At 36.7% G+C, this 15467-nt stretch overlaps 1 pseudogene across 1 annotated transcript; it reads left to right on the plus strand.

Moving 5' to 3' along the window:
- Positions 1 to 2291: 2291 nt before the first annotated feature.
- Positions 2292 to 12259, plus strand: LOC306860522 (protein polyglycylase TTLL10-like; annotated as a pseudogene). Its single transcript has 11 exons — positions 2292 to 2562; positions 3617 to 3709; positions 5679 to 5795; positions 5852 to 5972; positions 6097 to 6166; positions 7055 to 7240; positions 7780 to 7970; positions 8061 to 8201; positions 8623 to 8739; positions 11211 to 11302; positions 11524 to 12259. The product of its transcript is annotated as a protein polyglycylase TTLL10-like (transcript).
- The last annotated feature ends 3208 nt before the right edge of the window (positions 12260 to 15467 follow it).

Consider the following 15467-nt stretch of genomic DNA (forward strand, 5'->3'; position numbering starts at 1 on the left):
AACACTGATGCTGATAATATGTTTTCAATGCAAAAACTGTATTAAATTAGAGAAAAGTTAAATAGAATTATTATGGTATTAGACATCACTATAGTATATGCAAATACTTGTTTTTAGGAGTCTCATGCAACAATACGACCTATGAAGATCTGTTTAGCATCTGTCTTATTAGAGTAATTGCATAGAGCCAGGTGTGTTTGTGTTTGATATTTATTGAGGGTTTGTTCTTTGTTTGATGTTTTACGTTTATGGTTTGCTCATGACAACACAATCCTGAAAAAACATAAAGAGATGAATAAGCCTTTATACAAGCCAAGAAATTAAACCCACTGCCTAAGAATTTATAATAGGACATTCATCCATTTTGAAATGAAGATATTTGATGTTACAGAACAACATAAGAAAAGAACCACCAGTAAGGATTTGAGTGTCTTTTGTTTTAACCCACAATAGATCTAATTTCCCATGGCTAATGTGTTTTTACACCTAATTGAACACAATAGCTTAACAGAGATAAAACAAACGGCATCAGTGCACACAATTCATTGCATTCTCACATTACTGTAATGCCAAAACAGTGATCTGCAGACAATAATGAATGGTGTTAGGTTGGAAACGCTGGGAATCATTTCCTGGAGTGATTCTTTTGTTCTGAGATTCTAGCCTTCAGTAGCAGCTGTTGCTAAGACACCTGTTTCCTAGGTAACAAGCAGTTGTTTACATTGGCCTGGCTAGTTTGGTGAGCATTGAGTTAGCATGCTCCAAAAGTCTTTTAAGTAGCCTACATGGACTAAATAAACAATGATAGACTGTCATATCATAAACACCACCGGGTTAGCTGTTCCCAGAGGAGACAGAAACTTTTAAAAAGAGGAACGGAAGAATAAACATATTTTGTGACCTCCAAAATCAGTGTAAGTTTAATACAATTTATATTTACTAAATTCATAGCTGCTGCTTAGCTAATCTAATTTTTCCTGGTTCGCCGTAGCCAGTTAGGTACGTTAACCCGGTACTCGGTAAGTTTGTCATGTTTAAAAATGTAATTAGCTGTTTAAAACTCCTCATATGAATGTCTGCAATGCATAATTGAGTTTAGACACTTTGCAAGAATGTTTAGCGTCTGTGGTGTAAAAATGATAACGTTAGCTGCGAGACGCTGGCGAAGCGAGGGAGGGCGTGTTGCCAGATCCAGCAATTATTAGCATCTTTGGACTTGTCTTTTCTGCATAATCTGACACTTTAGAAAGCTATTAAAGCGGGATATTGAAGTTTAGAGCTTGCGATATCTTTATCATATCTTATTTACAAAATATTTGATTTAATGTCGGTTTATTGGAATTTATTTTTCGGTTTTTTAACGTTATATAGCAATATCTGGCACTTAAACTGACAGTTATCAAAAAAGTCCACGGACAGGATACCACACATTCGGTAAGGAAAACGCAAAAAAAAAACATCATTTTGTATCATCAACGCTATCAAAAACAGTAGCATTTAACACTAGTACACAGATCTGTAGAACAATATGTTAGCCTTCAGAATGAAATGTAAAATGCAAAAACTAGCATGAAGAAGTCTATGCTATTTCATTCAGGATAGTAGTTAAATTTTCACAAAACCATGTTAAAACATTCATAAAAGCACTGGACAAAGTTATCATGTATATAGCAATGGTTATTAATGAAAACTGTAGGCTAACAGTAATATGTACTGTTACATGAATAATAAACAACAGATAATATTATCCACCCTAACCTATAGTAAAGTATTAACACATTTTGATGCAATAATGATGGTATAATTTAACAATGTTCATCTCTCTAAAACAGAGAAAACATCTTTCACAAACATCTACATGTCTGTCTCTTTTAAAGTCTAGAGTTGTATTTGATGGGGTTATTATAGCACAATTCTTAATCCCACCCCAGACAAATTTTCAAAGCCTGGTTACGGCCATGTATCTAATGTGTACTATTTTATGTCTTTAATTATGGATTTTTAAATTGTATTCATTAAAAGAAATCTTTTTACCTTAATATAAATTTATTATTTTGCTAAAAATGAATGCTAGAGCTCGAATAGTTTTTTGATACTGCAGTTATTTTCTCAAGCAACCCCTCTGTTTTATTCCAGTGACCACAATAAATACCAAGCTGATACGTAGCCATGCATATCAGATGTTGCTTTTTTTCTGGATCACTGGCTTTACAGAGGTCAGTCGGGCAGTGCTGCTGGAAAAACAAATTGTTTCTCCGTAGATCGGGGCTGGTTGGAGGGGAGTGACTGTGATGTCATGTGAGAGCTGGGTTGAGCCCCTTCAGCACGAAGAAGAGCCAGGTGCTGGACAGAGACAGGACACACAGCATGTCCGTGGAGACTCAAAGCAGACGATGGACGACCAGGACCAATCAGACGAGGAGGAGAAGGGCAGTCTGCTGAATGCTGGGGTCGAGATCATGGTGCTACATGTGAATGAAGCTGGAATGGAGAAGAACAAGGAGACACAGAGGAGGAGGCAGGTCACTCACAGAGTAAAACATATAGATGGAGCCCTGCCAGGTGTGTAAGAGTGTTTGTGTTGTAGATGGGAGACAATCATGGATTCTGGACTGTAGTTTAATAGTCTATAGGGATGAGACAATGAGAAATGCAAAACAATGAAAAAATATCCATTTCTTAGGGGATACTGGTGAGTAGTGTTTGACTGATCTCAACTTGTTTGCCCCCATGAGGCAAAAAGCTCCATGTAAAACAGTTGATATTAGGACGCTGATTTGACTATATGTATGTTTTTGCACTTTTTTAGCCTTTATTTGGATAGGACTGAATACATTTTAAGTATTATTTGTTTCTTTATATCTACAACTTGTTAAATAAAAGAAAGATTACTGAGTGCAGCCATAAAACATTATAACGTGTAACTTGGAATAGAATATATGGTCTTATAATTTATGTTTACAATCATTATAAATACAAAACAACAACAGCGACAATAATAATAACTATCTTATTATTATTAAAATAAATTATGCTTGTAAAATTGATTTTGTTTTAAATTAATTTCAAATTATTTTAGTTATTAAATTATTATTATAATTGCTTGTAATTATTATGATTGTGTTATTATTATTATTATTATGTTTGTAAAATACCTTATGTTTAAAAATATTTTTAAAAATGATACTTCTGTTTAATAATTTACATAAAAACTATTTGAATATATTGTAGTATTGGTAGTATCGATAAGTTTTAAAGCTAAAATGCCACAGTAATTGTAGAATGACTTATTTAATCAGTATTGACTATTGGCTTAGTGCCAGCAAACAAACTAGACAACATGATACAGAGTTAAGTCTAGTCAGGCATGCACTCATGGGTCAGGAAGAGGAGGTGAGAGTAATTAAACACCTTCTCAGATCAGGTGTCTCCCACTACTGCAACTTCAATCTGCCCCAGCCAACACAAGTAATGACAGTCATGATTTTTACAAGGATCATTACCAATTGTCCAACCAAATTTGTCTCAGTATATAATGTAAAATACTGTCTATGTATTATTTGTATGTATTAAGAAAATGAAGATTACTTTGAATTTGTTGTGTGTACATGATCAGCGAGTGTCTCATTTGTTGAGAGGGACAGAGACGAGCGGCCTGAAGATCCAAGGGGCCCTGGACCCTTCTTCTACTTTAGGGGCCTCCATGTGAGTGGGAAAAAAAAAAAATTTGGTGTTGGATGGGACATTGATATTTATTTTTAACATATGATTTGTAATGTGTTATAAGGTGCACAAATGATACAATTTGACAATGAATTGTGGACACTGCAGTTTTGGTGTTTGTCTTGGACTTTCTTTGGCCTTTAGTCTGCAGTAGGTCCATGAGAGGCCTGCTTCTATATAATCAGTATACAGTGCCCTCCATAAGTATTGGACAGTAAAGACAAAATTGCTCTGTTGGCTGTGGAGTCGAGACATTTGCAAATATGATTAAAAGATGAATATGAGACAAAACTACAGAATGTCACATTTTATTATTAGCCGTTTCAACACAAATGTTTTACCAAATAAAAAGAACAGCACTTTTAGAGGTCATCCCACTCATTGATGTGAGCATAAGTATTGGGACAGTTGAACATAAGGCAGATATAAAAGATTAAAAGCTATTGTTTAGTTGCAGATCCCTTGCGCACAATCACAGCAGTGAGTCTGTGACCCATAGACATCACCAGACTCTTGGTCTCATCCTTTGAAATGCTTTTCCCAGCCTTTAATGCAGCCAATTCCAATTGTTGCTTGTTTTGGGGAGTTTCGGCCTTTACTCTCCTCTCCAGCTGGTGAAATTCATGTTCAATCGGATACAAATCTTGAGATTGACTTGGGCAATCTAAGACTCTTTGCCCTTATAAATTCCTTGACTGAACTTGCAGGGTGTTTTGGGTCATTGTCCTGATGCGATATGAAGCACTTCCCAGTGAATCTGGTGGCATTTTCTTGAATATTGGTAGGCAAGATGGTTTTGTGCCCTTCCAAATTCATTCTGCTACTGTCATCATACATTAAGTCATCAGTAAAGTTGAAAGGGCCTGTTCCAGAGACAGCCATGCATGCCCATGCCATGACACCACCTCCACCATGCTTTACAGATGAGGCTGTATGCTTGGGATCTTTTGCAGTTCCTTTTTTTCTCCACATTTTTGCTTTCTCATCACTTAGATAAAGGTTAATCTTTGTCTCATCGGTCCATAAAAACACAGTTCCAAAACTCTTCTGGCTCACCTTTGTGCTTTTTTGCAAACTCTAATCTTGCCTTTCTATTTTTGGTGCTGGTCAGAGGTTTGCATCTTGCTGTGCAGCATCTGTAATTCTGTGTCAAAGTCTCCTGAGGACAGTAAATTGTCAGAGCATCACCCCAGCTTTCTGGAAGTTGTTGGTGATTTTACAGACACGTCTTTTAGGGTTCATTTTCACAGCTTTTATGATTTGTCTGTCATCAACTACTGTTGTTTTCTCAGCCAATCAGGTCGTTGTTGGTTGCTGGTGTCGCTGGTGGTTTCCATACTCTTGATTTCTCCATGCCCTTTGTTTTTGCTAGAGCTCTAATTGACTTCCTCTTTTCTTTTAGCATCCAAATTGCTTGCTTTTCTCTCAAAGTCAGCTCCCTTGTCTTCATCCTGGTTTGTGTGTGTCATCATCGAATGCAAGATTCAGAATGCAGAAGTAATGGATATAACTGATACGACACATTCCCTGCTTTTAATATCTGAAGAAGTAATGCAACAGGACACAGCTGATCACTTAGAAAGACCTGTGAGGCAACTGTTCCAATACTTATGCTCACATCAGATAGAGGGATGAAACTCTAAAAGTGCTGAACTTCTTAGCTGGTAAAACATCTATGTGTTGAATCACCCAATAATAAAATGTGACATTCTGTAGTTTTGTCTCATATTCATCTTTTAATCATATTTGTAAATGTCTTGACTCCACAGCCAACAGAGCAATTTTGTCTTTACTGTTCCAATACTTTTGGAGGGCACTGTATATCAGTGGCTGATAATGAATAATGGAATTTTACAAAATAAAAAGGGATTTGGAGATTTGGCACTTCTTGAGAATTTATCAAACCATTTTTTAAAGCCTTTCAAACATGACATGGTCTGATCTGATATTTAGAGTTGTATCATATTGTGAGAGTCAAGGCTGGCAGCGCATACATGACAAGACCAGGACGGACTACAAGCTGAAATGGTGTGAAACTAAATCACCTGCTGCCTACTACAGCTTCAGAGCAGGTGATCTGTTTTGTTATGTCAGGTTCACAGCAGGTTGTCTGTTTATTTTTGTACAGGTGGCCAGTTGATTTACCAGATACCCAATAATAAGGTCCTGACCACTAAGATAGGCCTTCTGAACAGCCTGCGGGAGTATGACAGAGTCAGCAGCAAGTTCAACTATGGACGTGGAAACAGGTTATAAATGGAAAAACTTTACCAGAGTAACATAACAAAATGTGTAGACACTGCGATATTCTTCTCCGCCTTTTTTTTCATTTAATTGCTGCATCTACATACAAAATTTGTTTACATGTTGCAGGAGGATGAGGCTGGAGGATTTTTTTCCTGTCACTTTTCGTATGGATATGAAAGAGAGGCATTCTTTAATGGTATGACTACAGGTTAAATATACGGATCGATACAGTCGATAAAGAAATACTGTTTCTGTTACAAACATTTTGGGGTCCTTAAGAATTATTATAATTTTTTTTTTGTCAGTTGTTTTTGACAGTGGTCTCTTATACTAAGGTTTAGAATTTACAATTTAAAAGAAAACAGTTTAAAATATTTTTGTATTCATTTTATATTTTAAATATAATGCTGTGATGGCAAAGCTGAATTTGCAGCTGTCATTACCCCAGTCCTCAGTGTCACATTGTTAATATTTTTTAAAATTTGAAATATTTTTGTAGCATCTGTGATTCATTGTTTTTTCAGTGTTTATTTTATACAAGTATGAAATTGAATAGAAGTATGAATTTCTGTATATACACTACTGTTTCTAATGTTTTTTAAAAGAAGTGTCTTATGTTCAAAATTGTACATTTATTCAAAACAGCATTTATTAAAATAGAAATCTTTTGTAACAAACACTGGTATTCAAGCTTTTTTTATTTTTATTTTTTTTATTATTATTATTATTTATAAATGACCTTTTATTCAGCCAGGATATGTTAAGTAGATTTTTTTTTTTTACATCATTTTGAATAAAAAAGTATAAGTGAAGCCCCCCCCCCCCCCCCCCCCCCACACACAAAAAAAAAAAAGAGGTAGCACAACTGTTTTCAGCATTGAAAATAAATGAACTTATTAGAATGGTTTCTGAAGGATCATGTGACACTGAAGACTGGAGTATTGACTGCTGAAAATTCTGCTTTACCACCACAGGAATAAATTATATTTTAAAGCATATTAAATATAAAGTATATATAGATTCCTAACTTTGGAAATAAACACAGTACTGTATCTACTGAATGCAAAATTGATGTGGCCTTCAGGAACATGCAATGATAAATCCAGCATGTGGATCCGCAAGCCCACAGGCCTTAACCAAGGCCGTGGTATTTTTCTACTGCAGACACCAGAAGACATAACCACATTCAGAGAACGACTGCAGAACACAATAGAGCAGCAGTCCAACAGGAAGTCACCTTTCAATTAGCCACAAGCTCGGATTGTTCAACATTGAGTAAAGCTGACAATTTCAAAAGGTCACATGCGCTAATTATATGTAATCATGCTGTGAATCATGCCTTCAGTGCCCTATAATCCTGCCGAATCCATGGCCAATGCCACAGGCATCAATCAAAAAGAGCTTGATGTCTTCATTCTGAACTTATCATTCAGAAATCAGTCAGCATTACAAAATACAGTAGCTATGCCACAGAGGAAGCTAACAGGCATCTCCGGCTCTGCAGGGAGGCAGTGATCAGGTCATGGGCTAGTTTCTGTCATGCTAGCAAGTCAAAACTACAAAGATTTATCTTTTAATTTTGAGGATGTTAGAACAGCATGGCAAGCAATTCACTGAAATCTCCTGCAGTATTAAAGAGTGCACAAAATTAACACAAAAATTAGTAAATAAATATTTAAAAATACTAGTTAAATGAATACTAAAAGTAATTTTACTTTTATTATATATTAAATGAATATATGAATAAATAGTAAAAAATACCTGATACATATTCACATTCAATTAATTTAAACAATCATATTAAATCAGTAATAATGTTTTTTTTCAAGAACATTAAGAACCCTTTGCTACTAAAAGGCCGAAAATTTGATGTGCGGTCATATTTTCTAATTGCTTGCACCTCGCCATACATGGTGTTTTTTCATCATGGTTACATCCGATTGACATGTAACCTTTATGACCCAAAGTCAGACAATATCACAGCCCACCTGACCAATCAAGTAAGATAATGTGTATTAAAAGATTCATTATTAATAATACTGTACATAGCTTTTATTCAGGCTGTAATATACTACAATTTCTTTTTTCAGTACATGCAGAAGAAAAATCCTCTCTACAGCCTGCTTAAAGAGGAGACCGATTGGTCCATGGATCGCTTCAACACATACATTAATGAGACGTACATGCTTCCGAAGGGTCTGCCTAAAGATTGGGCTCTGGGTCCTTTTGCAGTGAGTTTGATAATTATTTTAATTATTTAAATATTTTTTATAGGTTTATATAATAAGTTATTATCAATAGTAATTAACTGATAATATCTGTTAATCTGACTTAGTAGGGATGTATCTTTAAGTAATAACTGCATGTAGATTTATTCAAATTGCTTGAAAGGATGCATTTGCACTGTTGTCATGGTAACAGTGGTTTTGGGAGTATATGAAATTTTAAAAGGGAAGCTCATCAAATATAAAAATATGAAAGATGAAACCGAATAGGAAAATTAAAATGTGCTAAATGAAGGGCAGCATTTTATCTTGGAGCATAATAACATTTTTGACAGGCAAATATCAACTCTAAAACAGATAAACGACATTTCATTTGAGGTTTCAGTAACTAAACTGCATCCTAACCAGATGTTTTGTCATCCTGCAGAAAAGGATGCAACGTATTATCATGCAGTGCTTTCAAGCTGTCAAAGCCAAGCTGGACTGCAAACTCGGTTACTTTGACCTAATTGGTTGTGACTTCTTGATTGATGAGGATTTCAAGGTGAGACACAAAAGAGTGTTTATAAGAGCGAAATGTGTGTGTATTTGAAGCCCGAAAGACTTACAGAGTCAGACACAGCAGATTTGTTTTAGAATTATCCTCTGAATGCGGTAAGAAGCATTACAAATAGTCTTTATTTATATCTTCTGTAATCTCCTTAGTTTCTTCAAGACAATTATGATACAGTTTTCTAATGCTGGCATGATTCTCTCCAAACATGATATTCAGAGGCCGGCTGTCCCCTATGGAGCATCCTAAATTCAATCCCTGCCAAGCAGTTTCCAGGCAACCTGTGTACTGTCAGTGTAAACATGCCGTCCCCAGACCAGGAACATTCTGGTCTCCAGGTTACCAGATCATTATAGATTTACACATAACAACTAACAACATTTACATTGCACAGCATTAACTCGATAATACTTGACACATCCAACTATTACAGTACCTTAAGAGTCTTGCATTAGAAACATTCAATGCTTGACATCCTTCTTCACTGAAATGTGTACATGTGATTCACACTCAAAGTCAGTGTGTAATCTTGTCATGTGTTTTCACTGTTATCTCCACAGCAATTACAAAAATGAGTATGATAAACATATTTGTAGTTTAGGCAAAATATACGTGATTACTGTCAAATAAATAGAGCTATTTGAGTAAGGTAAGACTGCCATCTGCTGGCGAACGTCTGCTGTAGGTTTTCTGTTGCTGGTACTTGTAAAGGAAGGGGTGACTAGACATGTAAATAAAGATCATGTAGTAATTATTTGGTTTCTCTTTATTTTAATGAATTAGATCAGTGCATAGTTATTTAGATTATTCACAGTAGTTCAACTGTTTTGTGCTTTTGTTGTTTTGGATGCATGCTGATATTGTCGTCAGTCACTGAGAATCGTTTGATAGTTATTCTGAACAGTGTTCATGGTTCAAATGTGTGTTGATGGCTGTTTAGTAGTATGACAGAGTAGCCTATCTTTCATAAATTATATATGATAATTTATTAATTTATTTATAAAATGAAAAGTATATTCAATGCATTTAAAAATTGTATACACTGCTGTTCAAAAGTTTTGGATCAGTAAGATCTTTAGTGTTTTTTGAGTCTTTTATGCTCATCAAGGCTGTATTTATTTGATCAAAATTACAGAAACAAACCCAGTAATATTGTGAAATATTATTGCAATTTCTAGTGTTGGTTTCCTATTTTAATATACTTTCAAATATAATTTATTTCTGTGACACAGCGCTGAATTTTCATCAGCCATTACTCCAGTCTTCAGTGTCACGTGATCCTTTAGAAATCTAATATGCTGATTTATAATCAGTGTTGAAACTGTTGTGCTGCTTAATATCTTTTTTTGGAACCTGAGATGCTTTTACCTTTGATATTTTGACGTATAAATATTTAAAAAGAACAGCATTTATTCAAAAATATCCTTGCTGAATGAAAGTATTGATTTCTTTAAAAATAAAAAAAATTGATTTGAAAATATGTCCAACTTTTGAAGAGTAGTGTATATTGTAACACAAAATTTCTATTTATTTTTTATTTATCAAATAATCCTGAAAAAAAATATCACAGGTCCCAAAAATATTAAGCAGCACAACTGTTTCCGACACTGATTATAAATCAGAATATTAGAATGAGAATTAGAATTAGAAACTTCTTTAAAAAACATAAAAAAAATTCCAATCTTTTGAACGGCAGTTTGACATTATTAATACATAGACATTATTGACCACTTAACTACAAAATGATTTCATTACAGAAATCTGGTCACTTTAAAGGGTCTCACCCTATTTTGATAGCTCCGCCCCACACATACATGGCCTACACAACCCAGACAATGATTAGTTCTGTGAAACAAAGCAAAACCAATGTTACACCGTGTCTACACCGGACGCGAGTGGCGCGCCAAAATAGTCATTATAATCAGTGATGCTGTCTACACTGGATGCTGCGCGACAAATCTCCGACAGAAAACTGCTGCCGCGGTCTATTTATGACGTGCTGACATAAATTTCAAATGATTTTCAGCGGTCACTTTATCACGTCCAGTGTAGGCAGATTTTAGCTGTTGCAGCATGGTGTGTCTGGTGTAGACACGGTGTTACTATCGAGAAGAACCAAAGCAACCTCAGCATCCAATTGCAGGCTTTCCGCTCCTTCAGTTCTCTCCAACGCTGGAAAGCTGATCCGATATTTACATGGGCCCTACTTCTTGCCTTATCGTTCCGCAGACGTTTTCCTCTTTTGTTTATTATTCGCCATCTCTATCTTTCTGTCGCTCGGCTGTTCACTGAACGCTCTCTCCTCCATATCATGAGTAGACACGACCCTTACTGCTTGGCTACAAGTTTGCTTTGGTACTCGGTTTTTTTGAAAAATTACATACCCCACCTTTAACAAAAGGCCCCTTTTATCTTCATAGCCTGGGAAGTCACTTAAATTGTGATGTGCTTGTTTTGGGCAGGTCTGGTTGCTTGAGATGAATTGTAACCCTGCCCTGCATACTCACTGTGAAGTACTGAAAGATGTGATACCAGACAGTCACCGAGGCACTTGGTGAGTTATTTGCTTAAGAAAATAACCACATATAGATCAATTATATTCAAACAAACATGTTTTAAATGTGATGTAACAGTGTAAAATATGTCATTCTAAATTAGATAAAACCTTGTAGTTTGTTTGAATAATGCATGTGTGAAAGCTATGAAAATTTGTTAGCACTTGATAAAATTAGGTGTGACAGCACTTGTTGTAGATGTGACACCCTTTCATTTCAGACCTTAGTTTGGAAATCTTCAGTAAGTCTTGCTGTGGACTGAAACTGCTTCCGCTAAACAGTCAAAGAGATTTTCTATTGCTGTATAGTGGTGAGACTGTGCCATGACCAAACAGAGACACAAAACCACCAGGCCTTTCTCAAACCTTCATCCGAACAGCAGCTCTACCCACATGAACACCTACAAAACTGTAGCCAATGCAACACAAACAAGGAAATCAACCAATAGGGCCAGCAAATATTCTGAAACTCAAGCCAAATGTCCGGTCCCTTCCACCACCGTCCTCTCTTCCTCTGCTTTGTCCAATACCATCCCACCTTCACAGCAGACTGTGGAGTTACCAATGAAAGAACCTTCACCTATATCCCAGAAGCCTCTGATATCCAAAGGTCAAGAAACAAATCAGCCTCGACCACACCACTCCAAACCCCTGCGTTCTTGTGTTGAGCTTCAGTTTAGCAAGTGCACCTGGCAACATCCTGCAGCGATATCCAACCTCAACGTGCCTCCACAACCGGTAAGAAGTGCTATCAGGTCACTGTCTACACCAGCCCTGAGCAAAGGCTCAAACACCACACAAAGACTTGGAGCTCAAGGCCGCCAGACTGACAAAATGGAGCACATGAGCTGCAACCTAAAAACATCCAAGATTCATTTGGCTGAGCCATGCTCCCTCTACACTGTGGGGACAGAAATGAAAGAGAACAAAGTAAAGGAACAGGAAGATGATGGATGATTGGTGACAAATATAATCCGATTGTTATTATAAGGACTTTTTCTCAGAATTATGAGAATTTGCTTCTGCTTATGAATAAGGCTGTTCCTCATCAACAGAAGCATCATGTCCATTCAAATGGATGCTCCTAGTTTTAATTTTTTTTAAGTTTAGCATGACTTCAAAAAAGTTATTTGTATGTTTATTAGTAAAAAATATATATTTTTAATATTTGCATGCCACCCAGACCACTTATATAATGTCCAATTGATTCACACCTTTCTCATCTATTGTGTCCTCATGTTGATCACAACTTTTGACCAAACAAGTTTTGCTTGGTTTCTCATCAAGGCTGCATTTTTTAAAACAAAAATACAGTACAACATTAATATTGTGTAAAATAATGTGTATATAATGTGTGTGTGTGTGTGTGTGTGTGTACGTATGCAGTGCCTTGCGAAAGTATTCTTACCCCTTCATTTTATTCACGTTTTATGTTGCTGCCTTATGTTAAACTACTTTAAATTACTTTTTTCCCACATCAGTCTACACTCCACACACCATAATGACAAAGAAAAAACTGAATTGTCACAATTTCGTAAATTGAAATAAAAAATTAAAAAAATGAAATAAATGCCTTGCATAAGTATTCATCCCCTCAGTACTTAGCTGAAGCATCTTTACAGCCTCAAGTCTTTTTAGGTATGATGCAACAAGCTTTTCATATCAGCATTTGGAAATTATCTGCTATTCTTCTCCTCTTCACCTCTCAAGCTCTGTCAGGTCGGATGGGGGCAGATGCAAATTTTCCAGAAATATTTGACATTCACAGAGTTGTCTATAAGCCACTCTTGCTGTGTGCTTAGGGTCATTGTCCTGTTGGAAGGTGAACCTTCTGCCCAGTCTGAGGTTCTGAATGCTCTGGACCAGGTTTTCATTAAGGCTATCTCAATATTTTGGTGAATTGAGCTTTTCTTCTACTCTGACGAATCCTTCAGTCCCTGCCGCTGAAAAACAGCACACCAGCACACTTTACTTTTGGGATGGTACTCTGCAGGTGACGAGCAGTGCCTGCTTTCTTTCAAACATGATGCTTAGATTTGAGGTTCTTCAGACCAGAGAATATTGTTTTTCACAGTCTGAGGGTCCTTTAGGTGTTTTTTTTTTGCAAATGCCAAGTGTGTTTTCATGTGTCTTCACTGAGGAGAAGATTGAGTTTGGCCACACCACCATAAAGCCCAGATCGGTGGAGTGTTGAAGTGATGTTTGTCACACATTTGTCTCCACATATGATCTTGGTCACCAGGTGTCAGTCGGGTTCTTGGTCACCATTCTAACCAAAGCTCTTCTCCATCAGTTACCCATTTTGGCCAGGAGGCCAGCTCTAGGAAGAGTCCTGGTTGTTTCAAACTTCTTCCATTAAGGTTAACAGAGACTACATGCTTCTGTGAACCTTCAGTGTGAAGCAGAATTTTTCTGAACTCTTCCCCAGATGTGTGGCTTGATGCAATCCTGTTTCTGAGCTCTAAAAGCAGTTTTTCTTAACTCAGGGCTTGGTTTTTTTTTATTAAGACGTGTGTGCCTTTCCAGATCATATCCATTCAATTGAATTTGCCACAGGTTAACTTAACTCAAAGTACAGTAGCATCTACAAGCAATATGAATGCTCCTGTGTTAAATTTCAACTGTCCCAGATAAGGGTACAAATACTTATGCAATGGAATAATTTAAGTTTTTTACTACATTTTATTTTTTCTACATTTTTTTGCTTTGTCAGTATGGTGTGTGGAGTGTAGATTGATATGGGGAAAAAATAATTTAAAGCAGTTTAACATAAGGCAGCAACATAACAAAATGTGAAAAAACAAAGGGAAGTATGAATACTTCCGGAAGACACTGTTTATATGTGTGTGTGTGTGTATATATATTGGACCCCCTTTTGCCTTCAGAACTGCTTTAATTCTTCATGGCATAGGCATAATTCTGTGGGAAGTCGTGGCCTAATGGTTAGAGAGTCGGATTTGTAATCCAAAAGTTGCGGGTTCGAGTCTCAGGCCGGCAGGGATTGTAGGTGGGTCCAGCGCTCTCTCCACCCTCAATACCACGACTGAGGTGCCCTTGAGCAAGGCACTGAACCCCCAACTGCTCCCCGGGCGCCGCAGCATAAATGGCTGCCCACTGCTGTGTGTGTGTGTTCACGGTGTGTGTGTGCACGTTGGATGGGTTAAATGCAGAGCACGAATTCCGAGTATGGGTAACCATACTTGGCAGTATGTCACTTCATAGATTCAGCAAGGTGTTGGAAACATTCCTTATCAGTGTTGGGAGTAACGCGTAACGTATTACTTTTTGATGTAAGGCAGTAGTATAAGGCATTACTTATAAATTTTCAGTAATATTTTACTCGGTACATGTTCAGTAACGCTTGCGTTACAACACACTTTTAGCCCCAATTTTTTATTTTATTTATTTTTTAAATTTAATTTAAAGTCGGGCTCCTACTTTTTTATGTCCTTATAGGGCCGGGCTTCGGGCCAATCTTCACGTCATAGTTCAGACGCGGGCCGGTCCTCGGGCCTGTTTTATTTCACTTCTCCTTATCTTTATATTTTAGACATCCATCAATTATTAATGAAAAAAAATTGCCGCGCTGGTGGAAATAACATGAGTCCGTGCTGCCGTGACTGTCAAGAGCCGTCAGCACAGCTGAAGAGTTCTGCTTCAAATACACCAATAAAGCAAAACCCCCAGCAAAAATAATTACCACGAATGTGTCCGGGGGAAATAGTAAGGATTCGCCATCTCCTCCTTAGACGCGCCTTTAGAGAGAAGTGCATCTTCACGGATAATGATTATATTAAATAGTTTTTGTTTTTGTTTTTATTTATTTCGTTAAGTAGTAATTTAAAGCTTTCTATAGATATATTTATCATGTCTGTGAGGCATGTATTCGCTGTCTTTCGGTTCATTTTTGTGAAGCGCTCCTGTTCAAGATAAAAGCACGACGTTTTGTTGACATTGTGAGTGCATACAAATAAAAGACCCTTTACAGTTACGAATGATGTATTACTCTTACCTTTATGAGCAAAAATTATGGCGTAAGTTGTTTCCATTGAAAAGAAATTGTAATTGATTGCACTGGCGCCTCCATGTCCTGCGCTTTAGCTTCCACTCTCCACACAAACTGGATGCTGCGCACATTTATCTAGGTTTAACGTTTAAACATTGT

This window comes from Barbus barbus (genome assembly GCF_936440315.1).
Source record: "Barbus barbus genome assembly, chromosome: 41".
NCBI classification, from domain to species: domain Eukaryota; kingdom Metazoa; phylum Chordata; class Actinopteri; order Cypriniformes; family Cyprinidae; genus Barbus; species Barbus barbus.